General features: G+C 33.9%; 3 pseudogenes; 2 read left to right on the forward strand and 1 right to left on the reverse strand.

The window, feature by feature from the left end:
- Positions 1-16: 16 nt before the first annotated feature.
- LOC118581795 lies at positions 17-536 on the forward strand (annotated as a pseudogene).
- Positions 537-11983: 11447 nt separating this feature from the next.
- LOC118582937 lies at positions 11984-12910 on the forward strand (annotated as a pseudogene).
- Positions 12911-20344: 7434 nt separating this feature from the next.
- LOC118581796 lies at positions 20345-21335 on the reverse strand (annotated as a pseudogene).
- Positions 21336-26405: the final 5070 nt, after the last annotated feature.

A 26405-nucleotide genomic window follows, 5' to 3' on the forward strand; every position in this document is an offset into this window, starting at 1 on the left:
TTTGAATCTCTAGTCAATGAACCAAAGGGTGTGTGCTTAGCTAGTGATTGGCTGCCTGATCATTGGAATTCCAGCACAGGTACGGCAGACATCACAGATTTTCTCATTTTTGTTTTGTGGTTGCAATCAAATCAATCACTTCTGTGACATCCCACCAGTACTTCACCTAGCCTGTGGGGTGAATGTGATGTTGATTTTCCTAGGTTCTGTGATATTTGTGTTGGTTCCATTCCTGTTAATAGTCTTTTCCTATAGTAAAATCATCTCTAGAGTCCTGAAGTTGCCATTAGCCACAAATCAGGTCAAAGACTTCTCCATCTGTTCATCTCATCTTGTAGTTGTGATTTTATTTTTGGATCAGCTATGATTACATGTTTTAGATGCAATACTAGTTTTTGTGTAGAACTGACAAAGTGCTTTCTCTTTTCTATACACTTGTGACTCACATATTTAATTCCATGGTATACAGTCTAAGAAACAAAGATGTCACAATAACACTGAGAAAATTCTTATGCAAATAATTTACTAAAATATAATACGACTTTTATTACAGATAAGACTTTGTGTCTTTAAGTTTGCAGATATATCCATCTTTAACTATGTATCATATCTTTTTCTATACTAATGATTACTACAAAATAACATTTCTTTGTTATGTTAGGAGACATTCATCTGTTAACATGTATGTTAAGTGATGTATATATCACCAAACTAAAAGTACTTCGTTTTAATCCTGGCAAGACAGTGCATGCCTTTATTCTCATAATTTGAGCTGCAGTGTCTCTGTGAGTTCATGGCCAGCCTAGTCTACATATTGAGTCCCAGGACAGGCTCCATAGCTATACATGGAAAGCTTGTTGTGCAAAGCCAAAAATAATAAATAATAAATAAAATAAGATAAACACTTCATTTTCACATCTATATTTATTATGAACTATTATTCTTGAAATAACATTTAATACTTTTGGCTTTATTGTAACCCCTATTCTGATATACTAACTGCTGACATTCATATATAGACTTAATTTCAATGATTCTTAAAACTATTTAGTAACATAAGTTTCACTTGTTCTCTAAGAATTTCTAGTGAGAAAAACTACTTTTGTCAGTCTGATGACTTCTATTTTATCCCTGGAACCCACATTATGGTATTAGAGAACATATTCCTTTCAAGTAGTTTTCTGTTCTCTAATGAAGTGCTAGGGGATACTTGTTCCTGCACACACACACACACACACACACACACACACACACACACACACACACACACAATTTTAGAAAAAGGTTCATGATCTGTTGTGAAGAAGGTATTTTATTTTGTGTTTGTGTGAGTTGTTTTTTTATTATCCTTCAGTTCTGCTTAGTTCATACCATTTACTTTCAGCATTTCCCAGTTTAGATTATGTCTGGGCGATCTGTGTTTTGGCAAAAGTTGAATATTGTCAATTGCTATTATGGGCTATGATGCAAATACAACTTATAGCAACTGGTAATTCAGATGTCCCCCAACCAGAGGAATGATTCTTTGATAGAGGACAATTCTTTCCAGGTGAGGCTTGCAGGATCACCAACTCTGAAACTGTTTCTTCTGTCTGTAATTTCCTATGTGCAGAAATAGCTATGGTATCTCCCCAATACCTGCACTAATTTCATGTGACATGTATATGTAATCTCTTGATTGAATCTCAATATTATGGGCATATATATATTTATAGATGATCAGGAAGATGTCTTCTCATTAAGCTATATAATTTCGATATATAGAAAATAGACTAGAATTTGCTTCATATCTAGATCTATTTTCCCATGAGGACTGTAAGACATTTAAAAGCCTGTTCTATTCCTTTAACTCAAACTAGCATAGAAAGCAACAATTCCCCTCCAGTCTGGACAAATTATGCACATGTACCTCATTTTTACTTCAGAGCAAGTTCAAAGTAGACTGAATGTTTCCATAAATGGATTTCCATAAAAACTTTACAAATACACCGAAGGAAAAAGTCCCAGATGTCTAACCAAGGTTATTAACACAAATCAACCTAAAAAAAAAAAAAGCCAATTCTTCACTTGCCAAGTCTGGCTGATAAAAACCTATCCCTCAGTGGCTTGTCTTACTGAGCACTGTGCCCCTGGCCTCTGGTCACAGTCTTATACCAGGAACCTTGGAACTTTGTGTTGCCATGGTGAAGGGATCTGCCCCTTATTGTTTACTAAAGGAATGTGCTATGGTCTTCAGCAGTAGCTTTGTAACTCGTCTCATTATTTAAAAAGCCTCCTGAAAAAAATATATCTTAAAAGGAATTAGAAATAGGAAAAATTAGAGCTGTAAAGAAGAATTATAGTTGAAGAAATACAAAGGAAAATAACCCTCAGATCTTGTGTGAATTTGTTATAGATAAGAAACTTTTCTAAGCTCCCAGCTCTGGAGAAGCATTCTTTGAGTAACACTGGGTGGTGGTTTGGGAGCTGGCTGGACTAGCAAGCCATTAAAGAACATTGAAGTCATCCACTCTCACTATGCAAAGGTCGTTATGTGACTGTGGCTGCAGTAGCGTTTCTTTTATTAACTTGGATGACCTGGTGTTTGTTTCATTATATTTAGAGTTGTAATATTTTCTTGGTGGATCTTCTTTTGATAATATACAGGGTATAGTATATCTCCTCTTATTAGTTTTAATTTGAAATCTATTTTGTCAGATATTCAAATGACTACACCAGCATGTTTCTTGTGTTACTTAAGGTTTAAGTAAAAGCAAAGAGTAAATCTTCATTCATTATGAAAAAAGATAGCAGTAATAAATTCTTTTCAAACATTTTTATTTTGAAATCATAATATATTTAAATTATTTCTCCCCTTTGCTCCCCCCAGCCATTCTTATATATGGCTATTATTCAAATTTACCCTCTATTTCTTTTATTGTTGTCAAATACACACACACACATTTATGCATGTATGTATATATATATGTATGCACAACTTGTTCAGTTTAGATGAAATTACTTGTATGATTTTATGGCTGACCACCTGCTATTGGATAACAATGTGTTCTTCATTGGAAAATACTTTTTCTCATGCTCTCAGCATTCCCTAGTTACCTCTAGTTCTTTGTCTATGTTTGAGGCCCCATGAGATTCTCCCTTTCCGTGTTACTTTGTCTATTGTGTTGTTCTTTCATAGACAGTAATTTTTCTAAGAGTCCATGGGTGTAGCTTCTCTGGTATTTTTAGGGGACTTTCTGGTGATATTTCCATCTTGATATTTAGACAATTAAACCTGCTGTTTTAGTATTAAGTTCTTACCTAAAAATGATTTGTGTAGGGATAAAATGAATTCAGACACATGATTACTTGTTAGTGAGATTTAGGTATGCAAAACATTATGAAATTTTTACATGATTTCAAATCAGTGAAATTAGCCAGTTATAAACACATGTATTCATAGATTCCTAAGTTAGACTTCAGAATTCAGTGTGTTCCTACTTTTTGCCCACATAAAGACAGCAGAAATATATGTCAATCACCCAAATGATAAATTTTATAAAGTCTACTCCAGGTGATGTAAAAGAAAATAATGAGTAAATCACCAATAATCTCAGACAAAGTAGACAACAGACACTCCAAAAATGTAGCAGAATGAGTAACATCAGAAGGAAAATATGATAATGAAATCTATAAAGTAAACAACCTCTCCAGCTATTTCAGGCAGAATAGAATAAAATAAAAACTGAGAGATCACTTTATTTTCAATGTGCCTGTTAGACTAAAAAATAGTTTGAGAAGAAATAAGGTCTATTTTCACAACAATAACATCTGTATATGATGGAAAAATCACAGACCCAGAGAGTGCTGGTTGACTACCACAGGTAGTGATGTCAAGAAAAGGATTTGGCATTTGTTTCTGTTTCTGAAAGACTAGAAATTCATCACGCTGAGGGTGGTAATGTGAGGCTTTACACATTTATTTCCTGACTCTGATAAACAATAAATTGTGAAACTTAAAAAATAAAAAAATAATTGCACAACCTCATTATAAATTGCTACAAGTCTCTAATGTCGACAAAGTCAATCATATTATATAAATTATTTATTACATTTAAACTGATAAGAGTTTATTGGTTTTAGGAATCAATCTTCTCTAGATAGCACATTTAATGTTACAAAGTTGTGCAAAATAGACTTTGTTACTTCCTAAATAACATGGCTGTATGAAGTGTGTATTTATTTAATATCTAATATTTAATAGATATATTATAATGAATATGGCAAAGAAGTTTCTGCATATTAAGCTCTATTTTATCTACTCCATGTAACTCATAAACAAAAATATTAAACTCATCAATTTGTTAAGTCTTTTAGGCAGGCTAGATTAATTGTCTTAATGATTTTCAACTTTGCTTTATGCCTATTATACCTTTATAGAATTTTTGGAGAGTTACTATTGCATGTCTTTTTTTGTTTATTCTTTATTCCTGTTATTTTTACCATTATTATTATTATTAATTTGGAGCAGGTTATTATCAGAATTTGGGTAGCTGGATCATCATTGAAAGCTCTTGATGCCCCTTTTTAGATGATGGGTATTTTCTGCACACACACACATGAGGTTGCTCACAACCACATGTACCTTCAGGTCCAGATGCTCAGGTGTCCTCTTCTGCCATCCATAACACCACATGCATGCACTTATACACCTAAATATAGAATAAAACCTTTAAAAAATCTTATTGTCACTATGTAATGGATTTAATGTATACTCTAACTATATAATATTCTATAAACATTTTAATAATTACAGTTAAAAAGTGAAAGTATTCCTCAAAACGGTTACTAAATATGAAATACTGAAGGAACATGATGAAGATTCATCATTCTAAAGTGCTTATTTTCCCCTTGTTCCACATCCTCTCTAGCATAAGCTGTCTTCTGTATTTTTGATCTTAGCCATTCTGACAGGAGTAAGGTGGTATCTCAGTCGTTTTGATTTGCATATCCCGGATAATTAGGCCTGTTGAGCAATTACTTAAATGTCTTTCAGCCATTTGAATTTCCTCTGTTGAGAATTCTCTGTTTAAATAAAATAAAAATACTCTATAAAGTGCTTATTTTCATTTCTCTTATCTAAAATATTATATCTGGATTAATGTTATAGGATCTTGTGGATTGTTGTAGTATTCTCCTCCACTATAATTTAACATATCTCTGTGTTTTCTAATGAAGGCATCGGAGAAATCCACAGAAATCAGCCATATTACATTATGATCTACCTTCAGAGTCCTAACTAGGGAACATGAGTAGGAAGTAGGTGGATTTCTGAGCTGGGACACCTGAACACAACTGCTGATTAATAAATACTGATTCCTAGCTGTCGACATGTAGTAAAGATAGAATTGAAGCTGTCTTTTCTCACCTTCACTGCTATCATCATGTATTTACATTTTAGATAAATGGTCATTGCTGGAAATTCTACATAACACCCAGTTCATACACCCCAGGGGGAAAAGTGAGCTTTTCCTTTCGTCTTCTTCTTTCTGTAGATTTTGGAACAATAAAGTGAATGTGATTAATGATGGCTCAGAACTGGGAGACATGCTGAAGATTTCAGTCCTGGAGAGTGATACCAGGACCTCTTGTGCATGTACTGTCATCTGTATGACTGCATTGTAAATCTGAAATTTTGTTACTATTCCTTAATATAATATGTAAAAAGTGTGTCCAATGAGATGCATTGCTGCTGGCCACTAATCTCAGAACTGGAGGCAGAAGTAAGCAGATTATCATAATTCTGAGGTCTGACGAATCTACATAGGGCACTCCAGCCCCATCCATACTTCAAACAAGACTCAACTTCCGAATAAATCAATAAAATTATAAAAAAAATTATTTACCAAGTTCTGATGTTTTCATTGTTTACATTTCTTTTATGAGAAGTGAAAACATTCTTTCAACTTGTTTATTGATTCATTTACTTATTTACTTAGAAACAAAGTCTTACTATGAAGCTCTTAGTAGCTTCAAACTCACAATTCTGCCTCAGCTTCCAAAGTACTGGGGTTGCTGTCATGAATCACTTTTCCTGGCTTTTCATCATTACAAAATAGAAAAAAAATCCATAATATTTAGACTATAAAATAAGTAGTTTAATCAAGTATACCTTCATTATTGTTTTATAAAGATTTATAATTTATGCCAATTTATCATGTTTCACATAATTCTATTTTGGATACATATCAAATTTATAATTCCCTATGCTTCTTTGCATTAGCTTTAGGATGATATTACTATGCCAGTTGAATGCAAAATATTAAATCCTTTTAAATACAAAAGATAGTGTAACAGAAAATATTGTTAAAGTTAATAAAGACTATCATCTTAAGTACTATTGTAAATCTAATAGTAATTGATTTTTCATTTTAGATATTTTTAAAGTAATGATTTTCTGTTTCACATGCAATTAACTATTTTGTCAGTGTAAGAACTTGAGTTCCTATCTCATAAAAATTTAACTACATAGAAAAAAGATCAAAATATTGAATGAAAAACATTGAAATGTGCCTGTGGCCTACAGTTATCAAAAGAGCTCATGGTTGTTAAGAATGACATCTGTGATAAAAGTATATAAAATAATTACAGATATATTAGCATATTTTCCATTTCAGTATAGATATTTTGGCAATAAAATGATTTCTGAATTTATTTGTTAAATCTACTCTTATTTCCTACATTTTATTTCATTTTATTGACTAGCTCAGTTAGCTTCAGTATGCATTATACATATTGGCATATTACCTTATTTGATAGTAAAAAGTTGACATCCAAGAATTTCATTGTTTCACTGAATATGTGATTTAAATAAGCTTAAGTACCTTTAGACAAGGCAAAATGACTATATTTTGTTGTATAATTTATTTTTATTTTTAATTATGCCATATGTGAACTCTACATTTCTATCATTTCTATATATTCCACTTTGTGCTCCATTCAGTAGTGAAAACTAAATGCTTAAAATTTTCCAACAGAAAAATAGGAGGGCTGCTACACTGTTTCAGGATGCTTTGTGGGAGGTGGTGCTTAAGTGTGCAGGAGCTGACAAGTAACACCGTGATAAACTGATTTCCTAGCATGCAGGAAGCCAGAGATTCAACTCCAAAACATCAAAATAAACAACAAAGAAAAATGTAAGTATCTGGATAGATATGTGAATTTCCAATATCTCTCATTTAACCTGTACATTAATATGGGGAATTCAATAAATGTGGATAAAATGGATGGCTTTTTCCAATTAAAATGTTACTTATTTATACCATTTATTATTTATTTGGGAATTTCATATGCAAATACAACATATATTGATGATTTGCTCTTGCAAATGTAATAATGACACTTGCCATTAAAGCATGAAAAAGATTTAGAAAACAAAACATATGCTAATGTTTTTAGATAGCATTTTTAAAAGCATATCTCTATTTAGAAGCATCTGTTTTCATTGAAATGGTTTGAAGTGCACAGAACATATTACAATATATATCACACCCACACCCACCTCCCATAATCAAACACAGTAAAACCAAAGCAGAAAGCACACTTTAGACTTATCCATTTCTTATATTGTAACAATGGCACCTTTTCAGGGCAATATCTGTCAAGCACATATAGGTCACATAATACATCCTGGTCTTCAAGAAAATGATCTGGCTGTAGGGTTTTGTCAAAGCCTATGTATATAGTACTAGACTCTTTTAAATGGGTGAGGAAACATGTTTAAATGCATTATATAGTGAGTATGTAGTATAATTAAAAAGAAAAGAACTTTGTGGGCTAATTTTATGATCATGAAAATATAGTTTAGCTTTGTCACCTTTGAAAAAAAGTATTTGTACATTTTGAGTTTCAGTCATAATGGGTTCTCATTTTCTTACTTAATTTTTATAAACAAAATTCAAAGTTTTGCAAATGAGATAATGGTCTACCACTACTTTATCACTATTATTAAATATGACATGTAGTTAGTGTAAATGGAAAATATTGTTTTTTGCTTAATATTCCTACTCTTGTCACACAATCCTTAGGAAGTCCAAGTTGCTTGTGTCAATATTCCCAGTTTTCATCTATTTGAGACGGAAACATATAACACCATGAAAACACAACTGAAAGCCAAATTCTTCCTTGCAGTGACTTTGCTGATTTATCCTTAAGTGTTTATCATTGAACTTGAAAACTTTTGACACTTTGAGGAGAATAAGACAGTCATGCTTTTCCAATAAATGGATGGTCATTGTAAATCCTGCATACTAAACTTTGGCCACAAACAATAAGAGAAAATGTATCTACTACTGAACAAAGTTAAATGAATACATGAGTAGGTAGAGGATTTATACATGGAAGATAAGGGGTAGAATGAGTACAGTATGTGATCATTTTTGGATAAAAGGATGTGATAGTTTGAAATTCTTCCAAACATTTCAAAAGGTTGGGAAGTTTTATAATGCAAGAATATAAAAAGCAGAATAGTTTTAAAGTTATTATTCTAAAGATAAATCATACAAAAGTGAATGAGAACACATCAGCATTGACAAGCAAAAAAAACACAGAAGTATGTAATGAAAGAATGTCACTTAAAGTTCTTGTCATATAGGTCCTTCACATGTTTAGTTAGCATAACCCCAAGGTATTTTATATCATTTGTGGCTATTGTAAAGGGTGATGTATCTCTGATTTCCTTCTGAGCCTGTTTGTCTATTGTATATAGGAGGGCTACTGATTATTTTGAGTTTATCTTGTATCCTGCAATGTTGCTGAAGTTTTTTATTAGCTGTATCAGTTCCTTGGTTGAACTTTTGGGGTTCCCTCATGTATACATACTATCATGTCATCTGCAAATAGGGAGAGCTTAACTTCTTCCTTTCCAATTTGTATCCCCTTAATCTCTTTATGTTGTCTTTTAGCTCTGGATAGAACTTCAAGTACTATATTGAATAAGTATGGGGAGAGAGGACAGCCTTGCCTTGTTCCTGAGTTTAGTGGTATTGCTTTGAGTTTCTCTCCATTTAATTTGATGCTGGCTGTTGGCTTGCTGTAGATTGTCTTTATTTTGTTTAGGTATGTTCCCTGTATTCCTGATCGCTCCAAGACCTTTATCATGAAGGGGTGTTGGATTTTGTCAAATGCCTTTTCTGCATCTAGTGAGATGATCATGTGGTTATTTCTTTGAGTTTGTTTATATGGTGTATTATATTGACTGACTTTCGTATGTTGAACCACCCTTGCATCCCTGGGATGAAGCCTACTTGATCATGGTGGATAATTGATTTGATGTGTTCTTGGAGTCTGTTTGCCAGAATTTTATTGAGCATTTTTCATCACTGTTCATGAGGGAGATCTGTCTGTAGTTCTCTTTCTTTGCTGCATCTTTGTTTGGTATAGGAATCAGGGTAATTGTAGCCTCATAGAAGGAGTTTGGTAACATACCTTCTGCTTCTATTGTGCGGAACAATTTAAAGAGCATTGGTATTAATTCTTATTTGAAGATCTGGTAGAATTCTGCAGTGAACCCATCAGGTCCAGGGCTTTTTTTGGTTGGGAGACTTTTAATGACTGATTCTGTTTCCTTAGGGGTTATTGGACTATTTAAATGGTTTATCTGGTCTTGATTAAACTTAGGTATGTGGTACCTATCCAGAAAATTATCCATATCTTTTAGATTTTCCAGTTCTGTGGAGTAGAGGTTTTTGAAGTATGACCTGATGATTCTCTGGATTTCCTCATTGTCTGTTGTTATGTCCCCCTTTTCATTTCTGATTTTGTTAATTTGGATGCTCTCTCTGTATTTTGGTTAGTTTGGAAAGGGCTTGTCTATCTTGTTTATCTTCTCAAAGAACCAACTCTTTGTTTCATTAATCCTAGACTGCTACACAACTCCAGGGAGGCTACCTAGGAGATGGGACCCTAGGGGATCACCCAATGACAGAGAAATGGATGAGATCTACATGGAGAACCTGGACGACAGTGGGAGTAATGAAGGGCAAGATTTGAAGAAGAAAAGAAAGCTTAGGGGAGCAGGAGATCCCAGCTGGATCAAGAACAGAAAGGGAGAATGAGGAATAACAGACCATGATAAATGAAGACCACATGAGAACAGGAATAGGCAGAGTGCTCGAGAGGTCCCTTAGAAATCCACAATGATATATCCTCTGTAGACTGCTGGCAATGGTCAAGAGAAGGCCTGATCTGACCTAGTCTGGTGATCAGATGACTAAACACCCTAACAGTCTTCTTGGAACTCTCATCCAATAACTGATGGAAGTGGATGCAGAGATCCTCAGTCAGGCCCCAGGTGGAGCTCCAGGTGTCCAACTGTAGAGAAAGAGGAGGGACTGTAAGAGCATGAATTGTTGAATCCAAGATTGCAAAAAGCACAGGGACAAATAGCCAATCGAATGGAAGCACATGAATTATGAACCAACGGCTCAGGAGCCCCCAGCCAGATCAGGCCCTCTGGATAAGTGAGACAATTGAATAGCTTGATCTGTTTGGGAGGCACACAGGCTGTGGGACCAGGACCTGTCCTTAGTGCATGAGCTGGCTGTTTGGAACCTTGGGAATACACAGGGACACATGCTCAGTCTGGAAAGAGGGGACAGGACCTGCCTGTACTGAATCCACCACGTTTAAATGAATCCCTAGGGGTGTCTTGGTCCTGGAGCACATGGGAATGGAGGGGAGGGGCTGGGGGGAAGGTGAGGGGGGGGCGGGGGCAGGAGGACAGGGGAACTCATGTGTGATGTATAAAATTAAAACACATAATAATAATAAAATAAATTGAAAAAAAAAAGAATGTCACTAGCTGAATGGAATGGAACAAGCAAACTAGCTGTATAAATATAATCAAGGTGCATATGAAGTGAGCAGCAGGAAGTGAGCTCTGATTGGCACAATTCTGCTACAGTAGATTTGTATTCAGAATAGAGAGATGTACCACTTAGGTACACTTCTCTGAACATGTATGCAGATAGGAAAGGGTGCAACAACTTCTGACACTTGAGTATCCTAAGAGAAAAAGATCTTAACATTCTTTTTTTCTCCTAAGTACAGAAAGTTAAAGTACAGAAAGTGTAAAATCTGCATAAAAATTATGACATTGCTTTTCTCAGTCTATAAACCCAAAAGAAAAACTACTTTTTAAAAGAATTATTTTTTTCTTATTCTTTTTTCATTTTACATATCAACCATAGATCTTACTCTTCCCCTCCCCCTTCCACAGATCCTCCCTCCCAACCCACCTACCTCCTCCTATTCAATTGCCCAATAAGGCAAGGACTTTCATGAGGAGTCAGCAGAGGCTGGTACATTCAGCTTTGATGTGGTTGAGGGGGGCCTTGAACCTGCCCCAACAAAAAAACTGCTTTCAAATATTGTAAACTTCATATAATAATTGGTAGAAAGTAAATTACTAATTGCATTAAATTAGTGTGTGTATAAAAACAATCAACATAAAAGAGAAATAAGTTTGTTATATTAATATATATTATTCTTGAAAATTTTTGGTCTCTCTGAATATTTACTTATGTATTATTTACCAAATTTTGAGGTAATAACAAGTTAATAATCATAAAAAATATTTGGCAGAGAGAAAAAGTCAATGATAAGAATGAATCATTGTTAAACAATATTAACTCAAATTTTGCATTTAGAATATTGAGAAGGAAACTAAAAGTGGCATGCATAATTATCCAAAACAACCAAAACTGCTAATAGTACAAATTAACAAAAAATGGTGAAATTTTTCACTGCAATTCCTAGATGGCAAACAATACACTTTTCCAACATTTGAGAAAACATATAAGATGAACATGTCTGTTTTTTATTCTTTTACAAAAATTAGTAATTTTTCAAGTCTGGTATCTACAATTTATGTGTAAGATAAAAAATAAAAAAAAACCAAAAAGCAGTAACATGACTTGCACTTTGGACTGAATCATCTCCAAGCATGAAACACACAAAGATCAGGTCAGTGGACAATGTCTCCACAGTCACACAATTCATCCTTCTGGGATTCTCAGACCTACCCAACCTCCAGGGATTTCTATTTGGAATGTTCTCCATAGTTTACTTAATTATCCTAATTGAAAATAGCTTCATAATTGTGATAACCAGACTCGACCCAGCACTACAAAAGCCCATGTATTTTTTCCTGGCGATTTTTTCATCTCTGGAAATCTGTTATGTATCAGTCACTCTTCCCAGAATTCTGTTCAACATTGGTACTCAGAATAGAAGTATATCCAAGGTGGCCTGTGCCACACAAACCTGCTTCTTCCTTATGCTGGCAGCCACTGAATGTTTCCTTCTGGCTGTGATGTCCTATGATCATTATGTGGCCATCTGCAACCCTTTGCACTATCCCTTGGTCATGAATCCAATAAAGTGCACTCAGCTGGCGGCAGGCTCCTGGCTTGGTGGCATCCCAGTTCAGATAGGACAAACGTGTCAGATATTCTCTCTACATTTTTGCAATTCTAACCAAATCAACCACTTCTTCTGTGACTTACCACCCATTCTCAAGCTGGCCTGTGGGGACACATCTGTCTACAAAGCTATCCTCTTTGCTGCAGTTCCTTTTATGTTGATCCTTGCTTCTTATACCAAAATCATTGCCGCCATCCTGAAGTTACCAACAGCCACAGGATGGGTAAAAGCCTTCTCCACATATTCTTCCCATTTGCTTGTGGTGTTTTTATTTTTTTGATCAGCTACTGTTACTTATTCAAGGACCAAGTCCACACATTCTCCTGGAACTGTCAAACTGTTCTCTCTGTTCTACACCATTGTGACCTCCATGTTCAACCCCCTGATATACAGCCTTAGGAACAAGGATGTGATTGCTTCACTGAGAAAACTGTTAGTTATAAAATAGTGCTTGTAGCTCTGGAACAAATGAGTGAATTGTTTCTTACATAGTTACTGAAGAAATAGGTCAAATTTTTCTTCATTCTATAGAAATACTAATTCTTTTTGGTTCTGAAATACCTTTGTTAATTTGACTAATATCTCAAAATATATTCTGTTTTTTTAAATATCCTATACATATTAACATGTATACATCAAATGGAATATAACAAAAATACTGGATATGTTAATAATAATAAAGTATAATGTGAATCACATATACTATATTAAAACTTAGAAGATAATTCAAAGTTTTGAAATGTGATATACACAGGTTATTTAACTAAATAATTTAACAAATCATCATCTTGATATTTGCTGTTATTTTCTCATTCATAATTCTACATATTCACTGGTACTGTTTTAATATCCATATGTGTTGAATAAATTGCTTAATGAATTTATGAAATCATTAGTATTAATAAATTGTGTCTTAGAGTTCTGACAACTACTAGATATGTTACAGAATAAATAAATATGAAAGAAACATTTCAATCTACTCTGAACATGTATAGAATTAAGCCACAACACTATAATAATATCTGCTTTTGTGTTCCCAAGTGCTCTTTGTCAGTGCTCATGGTATTGATAATGTATTTAGTACATTTAACTTCTATCAGCTGTGTTCAACTTTCCAACATCTCATCAGACAAAGTTTTCATTGAAGTTCACACGAAAGAAAATTTTCAGTTTAGCTGGGCAGTGGGAGCACATGCCATTAATCACAGCACTCAGGAGGTAGAGGCAGGTGGATCTCTGTGAGATCACTGTAAGACCTGCCTGGTCTACAGAGTGAGATCCAGAACAGAGAAACCCTGTCTCGAAAGACCAAAAAGAAAAAAAAAATAAGAATTCTCAAATCAAAAATGAAATAAATTTGTAATGGGTAGTTGGTAAGACTGTTTAGTGGGAAAGATGTCTTTCTTTAATCATATAATCTGAGTTTCAATACACATCACCTAGGTTATAATATGGGCATGGCCATAGATACATGTTCCTGCAGCCCCAGTACTGTGAAGAACAGGAAAAGGAGAATTGCTGGATCTTGTTTGTGGCCAGTCTAGTTCCAATTAAATGAAGAAAACCATGACAAGAAAGTGGTGGGGAGAGCTATAAAGAAGGACACGTGATACTTTCCTCTCACCCCTGTGAGAACAAAGACATGCACTTAAAATATGCATGATTGTACAATACACAAGTACAACACACACACACACACACACACACACACACACACACACATCACATCACAGTGTTTTGTGTAATGATTTTCTGTTGTGGAATGTTCAAAGCAATCATGAGGCACTTTGAACCAGATCAAATGAAGAACATTTGGATTTATTGACACTGCCTCTCTGATGCATTTTGTAAACACACTCAGGTTCCCGATAGCATCAAGTCTTTTTCCTGGAACATGTGAGTAAAACAGTCACTTTTCAAATGTGATACTTGCACTTGTCCATAAAAGAAAATCCATGCATCCTAATTAACTCTTTTAACATTTAAATTAGGAGAAAATAAGGGTATGACACTAAGAAGCAATTACAAATAAGGAAGGAAATTGTGGCATCAGGATTCAAGTTATCCTTTTTGATTGGACCAACTGATTAAGCAATAATCTAAGAGTGTGGATTTTTTTTTTTTGAGACAGGGTTTTTCACTGTAGTTTTGGTGTTTATCCTGTATCTTGCTCTGTAGGTCATGCTGGCCTCAAACACAGAGATCTGCCTGGCTCGGCCTCCTAAGTGCTGGCGTTAAAGGTATGCACCACCATCTTCTGACTTGAGGGTGGATACTAATGATAATAAACTAATGAAAATTCTAAGAGAAAACAGGACCTCACTGTTTCCTCTCAAGAAGCAGAATTCTAATAACGCCACTGAGAATATAAAAGGATTGTATAAGATAGCTTTCAGAAGGCAATGCTGTGGTGATATTGAGTTCTCCGAAATATTGTGCATCCTAATAAATTTATCTGGGGTCAGAGAACAGAATAGCCACTAGATATAGAGGCCAGAAAACGGTGGCACACACACACACCTTTAATCCTAACATTCCAAAGGCAGAGATCTGTGAATTCATTGTCACACTGGAAATAGTCAGGCATGGTGACATATGTCTTTAATCCCAGGAAGTGATGGCAGGAAGTAGGAAGGTATTTAAGGTGTGAGGACTAGGAACTAGAGCTAGTTAAGCTTTTAGGCTTTTAGCCACAAAAAAATTCAGCTAAGATCCATTCTGGATGAGGAATCAGAGGCTTCCAGTCTGAGTATACATGATCCACTGAGGAACTGGCGAGGGGATATGGCAGTGACTTGCTCTGCTTCTCTGAAATTTCTGTGTTTACACCAATACCTGGCTCCAGGTTTGGTTTTATTAATAAGACCTTGTAAGATTCATGCTACACAGTGTTGTCCTGCTGATATCTATATTTTCATTGAGGGAGACAATTGCTTTCAACATGATTGTCATGAGATTAGATGAAACAATGCAAAAACTGTACAACAGCTTTAACTTTAAAGCTTCAAAACTGTTCACCATAAAGATATGTGGAACTCAACAACTCTATTAATAAAGAAATGTAAAAAAAAAAATATGAGTAGATTTTTCTAGGAAATAGAAATGGCTGACAGATGCATGAAAAATATTTAATGCTTTAGTCATTAAAGAAAACCATATTATAATACATTGAGGTGTCACTTTTTTCCTGTTCAAATGACTACCATCAAAAAGATGAAGGACAGAGCAGGTGTGGGTGGTAGTATATGAATAGACAACCTATCTATTAAGAACATATACTGCTCTTCTAGACATGTGAGTTCAAATTCCACCATCCATGCAATGTTGCTCTCAATTCCCTGTAATTACATATCCAGGCAGGTGTTGATGTGTCTGGCCTCTGTTCACAGTGACACTCAAGTGTATATAACTACATACATGCAGGCACATGCACAAAATAATAACACATTAAAAACTACCAAAGATGTTAGGAAGAAGACTCAGATGATGAAAATACTTACTGTAAAAGCTTGGTGGCCTGAGTTCCTAAAAAACATAGAAATGTGGAACGAGAGAATCAGCTCCATAAACATGTCCTCTGACAGCCGCATGCATGAAACAGACTTCATACACACATTAATAATATTATTTTAATTTTAAAATGATGGGTAATTAATGGGATTAGGAAAAATAAATTTTTGATAATTTGTGATGAAAATATAAAATAAATGCAGCTATCATATAAAAATATGTGAGTTCCTCAAACTATGAAAATAAGAATATCGTATTTTATTACCTGTACCACTAATTATGTATTCTACAGGCATCAAAATGGTATTCTGAGGAAATGCTTAACAGTAATGCTCATATTGGCATAATTCATAACAGAGTATTTCATAAATCTGTGTCCATTAGCAACTAATGACACAGAAAAGTTGGTACAGGTATGATGAAACACTATTATCTTAATTAAATCTTATTTTTGGCATTGTGGAAAATGTGAGGGGCATTGAATTGGGAGATATAAACTAGATACAGAATATGAAACAACATGATCACACTAAGTAGGATAATTCAAAAAGTCAAACTCAGAAACTTTTAGGTGAATGATGAGCACAAGGAGGGAAAATTTAGTCAAAAGCTTTGCCAAAAACATTGAATCATTAGGATGAATTATAAAAACTAAACATGATACAGCTTTTTATATAAGAAAAATTTTCATGTATAAAAACTTATAGATGCCTGGAAGGTTTTGTTTGTTTTTTTACATCTAAATATAGCAACATTCAAGTCAGGATAGGCTTCTCAACCACAAGCCCAGATAAAGTAAATAATAAATTCACAATTGCAAATGAAAGGTCATCCAGTGTCCTTTGCCTTGCAGAAGCTTTTTAGTTTCATGAGGTCCCATTTATTAATTGTTAAAATTAGTGCCTGTGCTATTGCTGTTCTGTTCAGAATGTCATCTTCTGTTTCAATGTTTTCAATGTTATTCCCTACTTTCTCTTCTATACGATTCAGTGTATCTTACTTTATGTTAAGGTCTTTCATCAACTTGGACTTGAGATTTGTGCAGGGTGATAGATATTTATCTATTTGCAATCTTCTACATGTAGACATTTAGTACAGCATCATTGTTGAAGATGCTTTCTATTTTTCTGTTATATAATTTTTAATTCTTTGTCAAAAGTCAGATGTCCATAGGTTGGTGGATTTATGTCTGGGTATTCAGTTAGATTCCATTGACTAAACTGCCTGTTTTATGCCAATACACTATACTTTTTAATTACTGCAGCTCTGTAGTACAACTTGAAATCGGAAGTCGTCGGGGGGTAGGGGGGAGATTCAGCAATTCTTTTATTGGTCAATATGCCTCCAGAGATTGTTTTATTCTACAGGATTCTTTTGGTTATCCTGGTTTTTTTTTTTTTTTTCCATATGAAGTTGAGTATTGTCCTTTTGAGTTCTGTGAAGAACTGTGGTAGGATATTGATGGGGATTGCATTGAATCTGTAGATTGCTTTTGGTAAGTTTGCCATTTTTACTATGTTAATCCTACCTATCCATGAGCATGAGAGGTCTTTCAATTTTTTTGACATCTTCTTCAATTTCTTTTTTCAGGGACTTAAAGTTGTTGTCATATAGCCCCTTCACTTGCTTAGTTAGTGTTAACCCAAGGTATTCTATATTATTTGTAGCTATTATAAAGGGTGATGTACCTCTGATTTCCTTCTCAGCCTGTTTGTCAATTGTATATAGGAGGGCTATTGATATTTTTGAATTAATCTTGTATCTTGCTACATTGCTGAAGGTGTTTATAAGCTGTACAAGTTCCTTGGTCAAATTTTTGGCATCACTCATGTATACTATCATGTCATCTGCAAATAGAGAAAGCTTGACTTCTTCCTTTCCAATTTGTATCCCCTTAATCTCCCTATGTTGTCTTATTGCTCTGGTTAGAACTTCAAGTACTATAATGAATAAGTATGGGGACAGCAGGAGGCCTTGCCTTGTTCTTGATTTTTTAGTGCAATCACTTTGAGTTTGTCTCCATTTAATTTGATGTTGACTGTTGGCTTGCTGTTAATTGCCTTTATTATGTTTAGGTATGTTCCCTGTATTCCTGATCTCTCCAAGATCTTTATCATGAAGGGGTATTGGATTTTGTCAAATGCCTTTTCAGCATCTAGTGAGATGATTATGTGGTTTTTTTTTTCTTTAAGTTTGTTTATATGGTGTATTACATTGACAGACTTTCATATGTTGAACCACCCTTGCATCTCTGGGATGAAGCCTACTTTATCATGGTGGATAATTGTTTTGATGTGTTCTTGGAGTCTGTTTGCCAATATTATATTGAGTATTTTTGCATCAATGTTCATGAGGGAGATTGGTCTGTAGTTCTCTTTCTTTGTTGCATCTTTGTTTGGTTTAGGAATCAGGGTAATTGTAGCCTCATAGAAGGAGTTTGGAAATGTTCCTTTAGTTTCTATTATGTGGAACAATTTAAAGAGTATTGGTATTAACTCTTTGAAGATCTGGTAGAATTCTGTGCTGAAACCATCTGGGACTGGGCATGTGTTTTTGTGGGTGCTTCTGACTTCCTTAGGTTGGAATTTTTCTTCTAGTGCTTTTTGTAGGGCTGGGTTGTAGATAAGCAGTGTTTAAATCTGGTTTTTCCTTGGAATGTTTTGTTCACTCCATCTATAATAATTGAAAGTTCTGCTGGGTATATTAGTCTAGGCTGGCATCCATGGTCTCTTAGCATCTGCATTATGTCTGTCCAGATCCTTCTGGCTTTCAAAGTCTCCATTGAGAATTTCGGTGTTATTCTGATGGGTTTGCCTTTATAAGTGAGTTGGCCTTTTTCATTTGCTGCTCTTAATATTCTTTCTTTATTCTGTATGTTTAGTTGTTTAATTATTATGTGGCAAGGGGCCTTTTTTGAGGGGTCTAATCTGTTTGGTGTTCTATAGGCTTCTTTATCTTCATAGCCATTTCCCTCTTTAAGTTGGGAAAGTTTTCTTCTATGATCTTGTTGAATGTATTTTCTCTGCCTTTGATTTGGAATTCTTCTCCTTCCTCTATCCCTATTATTTTTAGGTTTTTTTTTATGGTGTCTCAGATATCATGGACAATTTGTGTTATCACTTTTTTGGCATTGGTATTTTCTTTGACTGACAAATCCATTTCCTCTATTGTATCTTATAAACCAGAGATCCTCTCTTCCACCTCTTGTATTCTGTTGGTTATGCTTGCATCTGTGTTTTCTGTTCATTTACTCAGATTTTCTATTTCCAGCATTCCCTCTGTTTGTGTCTTCTTCATTGTTTCTATTTCCTTTTTCAGGGTTTGAACTGTTTCCCTCACCTGTTTCATTGCTTTTTCATAATTTTCTTTAATGGATTTATTGTTTTCTTCCACTTTTTATTTGTCTTTTCCTCTAGTTCCTTCTAGATTTCTTCCCATTTTTTTGTTTGACTTTTTCTCATTTTCTTTATTGATTTCTTACACTTTTTTGTTCATCTTGTCCTCAATTTCCTTTTTCATTTTTTTTTTCTTGAAAGGCCTCTAGCATCTTTATGATGCTATCTTTAAGGTTACTTTCTTCTGCTTCTTCCACCTTGTGATGTTCAGGTCTTGCTGTTTGAGCAGGGCTAGTTTCTGGTAATACTGTATTGCTCTTTTTGTTGTATGTATTTCTACCTTGACATTTGCCCATCTACTTGTGCCTGTGTCAGAGCGAGTTGCTGTTGGTCCACTCTATGCTTGTTGTGTCTGTGTCTCCAGGCCCTTCTGGGTCTATTCTTAGCTCTTGGTCTGATTGGAGCAGGCAGCTTCTGTGTCTCAGCAAGCTTCTCTTGGGTCAACTCAAGCTAGATGATTCTGTGCCTCATGGATTCATTCTTGGTCCCATCAGGGCTCTTGGTCCAGTCAGAGCTGACAGATTCTGCATTTCAGGAAGCCTCTCTTGGTCCAATGAGAGGTGGCATATTCTACTTCTCAGAAAGCCACTCTTGGTCTAATTAGGGCTGGCAGATTCCCTGTCTCCTGAGTTTACTCTTGGTCCAGTGATGGCTCTTTGTCCAATGAGAGCTCTCTCCGTCTCTGGGCCAGAAGGGAGCTTGAGCCAGATGGGAGCTGAGGATTGGTCTCCAAGCATCAGGAAGAGGTGGGGGTTTCAGGCAGCTGGGTGTGGGGGCAGGGCATGTAGATTGCAGGGTCTGCTTGGGGGGTCTTGGAGAAGGGGCACCTTCCCACATGAGCACTACCCGCTTGCCAGCAACTCAGTATGTTCTTAAAATTAGATGCTAGAACTAATATATAGTGTTAATTAGTTTATGATGTAATGTTTTTAATGCCTGATGCATAATGAATTAAAAGCAATCATGTACATTTACATCTAAAAATCTGAAAGTAAAAGGTGAAAAATCATGTTTCTTTTTCTTTGTTTTTTTTTTCTTTTTTCTTTTCTTTCTTTTTTTTGAGACAGGGTTTCTCTGTGTTATTTTTCAACTTTTCCACATCCTCCTTCACATCCTTGTTTCTTGAGCTGTAAATCAGAGGGTTCAACATGGGAATCACAAGGGTGTAAAACAGTAAGAGCATTTTGTCTTGATCTAGAGAATAAGAACTTGGCCAGAAATACATAAAGAGCAGAATCGCAACTGCAGTCAGGTGAGAGGCACAGGTGGAGAAAGCTTTGACTTTTCCCTCAGCAGAGCACATCTTCAAGACCAATAAAACGATGTAACAGGAGGAGACAAGGAGTTCTGAAATGATGTTAGCACAATAAGCCCCAAACTGTGAATATTGCTGCCTCATTGGCCTCTATATCTGAGTAAGATATTGATAGAAGAAGAGACTTCACAGAAAAAATAGTTGATCTCATTGGACCCACAGAAACACAAGTGAAAGACAAGGGTTGTATTTATCATAGTGTCTACTCTTCCCACGAGGTAAATCCCAGCCCTTAGAATAGAACACACCCACTGGACATGATTTCTGTGTAGAACACAGGGTTGCTGTTGGTCTGATATTATCATAGTTCATCATTGCCAGCACTAGACACTCAGAATTACAAAGGGTGAAGAACTAAAGAACACAGCCAACCATGGGAACTTATTTCTCCTCAGCTAAAAGATCCAGCAGCTTCTTTCGTCCAATTGTTGTGGAATAGTATAGGTCACAGAAAGAAAGGTTGCTGGAGAAAATTTACATGGCTAAATTGAGCTGAGAGTCCACTATAATAAATATAATTATCCCAAGATTGGCTCAAATATGAAAGAGACTAACAAGTAGGAATGTGTTAAAGAGAACGACTTTCATGTCAGGTTCATTGGAATTCCCAAGAAAATGAATTAATTCATAGAGGAGCAATTTCCCTTGTCCATTTTTCTTGAATAAACTTTAAAACTTTAGGGTATATGTTCATAATACAATCATTATGCAGAACATTATTTTACCTTTAATTTATTTCTGTCCTCAGAAATACATATAATTATGCTTCAACCTTCAAATAGGATTGAATTACTTAATTTTAATAATGTATCTGATATAGCAATTAATAAACTCTAAAATCTAGAAGGTGTTCTTGACAAATATCACCTTCTACACATTATTTTTTCCTGAATTTGCCTTCCATAACAGAAATTGTATGTGTAACATTTTGTCATCTGATAATATAAAAATAATAGACAATTATTTTATTTATTTGAAATAAATAAATATTTTATTTAAAAATGATTATTTTATATACTAAGTTAGTGACACTAAGTGGCAAGATATTAAAGTTTCAAATTCCCTGGACTTAATATTCAAATACACATAAAATTATTCCCAAAGTATCAAGATTCAACAAAAAATGGTGAATTTTAAATGTGGTCTTCACACTCCTAATCAATAATACAATTAACATCTTTTACTATTTTTGAATGAAGTGTTCATTTCTTAGTATATAGTAAATTACAAATAATTCCTGATTACTTTTTTTCTAAACACAGTTTATGACAGTTTGGCCAACCCTACTTATTGTACATATTTCTGGGAACATTTGTAACCAAAGGATAAATCTTTTAATCATTCAAAGGTAAAGACTAAAATAATAGTGTAAGCAATATGAAGTTACACATGCATGTATACAGCTGCAGATATTGCATATTTAATATAAAAATATGAAAACAACATGAGGATAAAGATTATCAAGTTATATGGCCTGATGTGCATGTGTAGTTATGTAAATTCTGATTTTTCTAAGTGTGCCTGACTTAGTTAACATATGAATATTAGAATGTAGGAATGTATATTTATAGGTGAGTTTGCCTATATATATGTAGCTCAATGAGACTTGAAATTTACAAATTATTATTCTAATATAATATTTCCAGGATCTTTAATTCAATAAAATTTTATTAAAAGGAAATCAAAATAAAGATAAGCAGTATGCAGTACTTGAATTCCCATATGCATCTACATACAGATTGAAATGAATAAAGACTCATTTCAAACAATCTATAAAAGGAAAATAATTTAAATATGGTTGATAGATAATAATCATTGCAGTCAGAATCTTCCTGTTCTGACTGCAAAATAGTATTTTTATTAGATTTTAAACATGCTTGCCCAAGGAGGCTGTATAGCTGATTAATTAAAAAATTACTTAGATTTTTTCTGAAAAGGTAATTTTAACCTTATATTTTTGGATTTATAATCTTAGGAATTACCTCAGGAGAGTTGATTTTTATTATCAGATCATGGGAAGGCAGCATTTTGTTATATCATGTACCACTTGAGATTTGTGTTCCTGAGCCTTTTCCCTGATGCTATGAAAACATGTGATTAATTTTACTCATGGTATTTTATTCCCCTTTGAATACCTGAAGGTCCTTGTCAAAGGTGGAACTACTACTGTCATCCACTTGATTTGTTAGGATAAATATTTCACTTTAATTTTATGTTGTAAAATATATAAAACTTGTATACACGTATTTTGTGCTGTAAAATGTAATCTGTATTATTTTTATTTAACTAAACCAGAATCTAATGAAAGTGAAATCCCTATCTGTATGTAGTCATTTCTAGGACATTTTGTTCAGTTCATCTTTTGCTTTTGAAACACTTCACTGCTTTAGTGTCTGTAACTATATTTTGAATATTTCACTAGTATACAGTTTATATACTCTGTAATTGGTGCTTGATAGTGAATAATTGCTTGATTTTTTCTATATTCACACACTGTGTGTTATTTACGGTACCTGTTCTTAGAATATTTTTTATCATATTCCCAATCATAGTCCCTCTCCCAGATTCTCTTTTACTAGTCCCTGGAAAACTTCATAAATGATCATTTTGCCACTACAAATGATGACATGTCTGTTTTACTAAGAAGTATAACAAAGATAGAAAACATCACACAGCAATTCAAATATATAGTATGTTAAAAATAATGTACAGTTAGGGGCTGTAGATATGATGGCTCAGTGATTAGGAGTACTTGGAACTCTTGTATGATAGCTCAGAACCATTAGAAAGTGTAATTCCTGGCAATCTGATACTCTCTTATGGTCTCCATGTGTGCTTGGCATACATGTGGTATGCATACACAAAGACAGGCAAAACACTCATACATATTAAATAAAAAATTCATAAACAGTACTGTAAATTTGAATGAGTTATCTTGGAAGAAATTTTATAATTACATATAATATCATTGTGAATTTAGATGAAACTGAATTAAAATTGAGGTCACACATATATATGTGTGTGTGTGTGTCTATAAATGCATATTTATATACATAAGTGTAAATTTTATAATAAAGAAATGCAAATTAAGGAGTTTTATTATGGCTAAGTTATATGTTATCAATAGTTTATTCAAATTTAACAAAATATGTAATATAGATGATAGCTAATAATTTTAAAACAAGATTCACTATGAAATTTTGACCAAAGTGCAATTTTCCTTAAAATCAAATGAATTATATTATTTTCTGATTTAAGAAAAAACTGTGAAAATGTCTTTAAGCTATTTACATCTGTCTACCTATTAGCAAAGTGCATATATTTTAATAATGCATTTCCCTAATTGCTAAAGCTGATTGGGATTTAAACACAATTAATTAATTAAAATTCAAGGTCTGTGAAGGATTGAGTAGGGATTGTGATGGGGATTGCATTGTATCTGTAGATTGCTTTTGGTGAGATTTCCAATTTTATTATGTTGGTCCTCAGATGGGAGATCTTTCCATACTCTGATATCTTCTTCAATTTCTTCCTTCAAAAACTTAAAGTTCTTGTAATACAGTTCTTGCTTCATTAGAGTTGCCCCAAGGAATTTTATATTATTTGTGGCTGTTATAAAGAGTGATATTTCTCTGATTTCTTTCTCTGCCCATTAATATTTGTATATAGAAGCACTACTGATTTTTTGAGTTAATCTTATATCCTGCCACATTATTGAAGGTGTTTATTAGCTGTAGGAGTTCCTTAGTAAAACATTTGGTGTCACATATATCTTATATCATCTGCAAATAGTGAAAGTTTGCTCTCATCCTTTTCAATTTGTATCCCTTTGATCTCCTTTTGTTGTCTTATTGCTCTAACTAGAACTTTGAGTACTATATTACATAGATACGCAGAGAGTGTACAGCCTTGCCTTGTTTCTAATTTTAGTGGAACTGCTTTGAGTTTCTCTAATTTTGCTTGATGTTGGCTGTCAGCTTGATATACATTGCTTTTATTATGTTTAGGTTTGTCCTTGTATTCCTGATCTCTCTAAGACCTTTATCATGAAAGGGTGTTGGATTTTGTCAAAGGCTTTTTCAGCATCTAATGAGATGACCATGTGTTTTTTGTTTGTTTATATGATGGATTACATTGACAGATTTTCATATGTTCAGCCCTCCTTGCATGTCTGGGATAAAGCCTACTTGATCATGGGGGATGATTTTTTTAATGTGTTCTTAGATTTAGTTTGTCAGTATTTTATTGAGTATTTTTGCATCAGTGTTAATGAGGGAGATTGGTCTGTGTTTGGGAGAAGTGTTATGTAATTATCATTTAGTGCCGCGGACCGGGCCTCAGTTGGACCACTAGACCATGGGAGAACAGGATTGAAGGTACTCAGGACAGCAGGTAGTCGGCGATGACAGACAGACACAGACACAAGATGCTGTGAAACTGCTGCAATTTTACTGAAGTGATTTGTGGTTTATAAACAGTCAAATGAGGAACTGATCATGAGGCAAATAGCAGGGCAGAGATACACATTGTCTAAATTGGTTCTGATGATTAAACAAAAAAGCCCCCCATGGCATACACCACTATTCCTCGGCCTCACAATCAGAAAATATAAAAATATATTTAGACTCTAAAATGAGTACTTTACTCAACTGTGTCTTCTTTAACAATTTGTATTGCTTTTCTTTCTTCAGTTTTTGGATTGATGGGGAAATATTCCCTTCATTTAGAAAGTGATTTGGGGAAGGAACTTATTCCCAGAGCAGAGAGTATCCTAATTAAACAGTACAGTGCATAATATGTGTTAGAAAGTGATTAACCTCTTTATAAATAAATTAATACTTATGCTTAAAAACAAACTTATGTATCATTACTTGTCTTCTGTCAGTTTATAAAGGTGAGGATCATATTCCATATATTTCTACTTTGGATGCATATTAAAATGATAATTCCCTGTGCTTTTTAAGGTTTGCTGTAGGATGATATTACTAGTTAGTTAAGGGCAAATTATAAAATCCTTTTAAATATGAAAGTTAATGCAGGAGAGATTATTGTCAAAATCACTGAAGATATTATCATCTTTTGTGGGATCAAGAATCATTAGTAACTGATTTTTCATTTTTAATGACATTTTTGGGAAATGAATTTCTCTTACATACATATTTAGTTATTTTACCATGTATAAGTTCTAGAGTACTGATCTCATAAAAACGTAAGTACATGAATAAATGAACAAAATATTAAATGAACATCTTTGAAATGTGCCTGTGACCTATGGTTATCAAAAGAGCTCTTTTTATTTAAATTAATGTCTGTGACAAAAGAAAGTAATATTATTAAAGACATATTAACATGTCTTCCATTTTGGCTTAGATATTTTTATAATAAAGACATTTCTGAATTTATTTATTTGTATATGCTTTTATTCCCCAGCTTTGATTTTATTTCTTATACTAGCTCAGTAAGCTCCCATAGACATTATGCATATTATAATGTTACATTATTTAATAATTACAATATTGACATACAAGAATTTCAATGTTTCACAGGGCATGTGATTTAAATAAGCTTAAATATCTTTAGTCAAAGAAAAAAATGACAATATTTTCCTGTAAAGTCTAACAATTACTCAATTTCATTTTTTATTATTTCATATAATGAATATTATACTTATATAATTCCTATATATCCATCTTAAAGCTTTATTTCATTGCAAAAATTGATTG

This window comes from Onychomys torridus, chromosome 4 (genome assembly GCF_903995425.1).
Source record: "Onychomys torridus chromosome 4, mOncTor1.1, whole genome shotgun sequence".
Classification (NCBI taxonomy): Eukaryota; Metazoa; Chordata; class Mammalia; order Rodentia; family Cricetidae; genus Onychomys; species Onychomys torridus.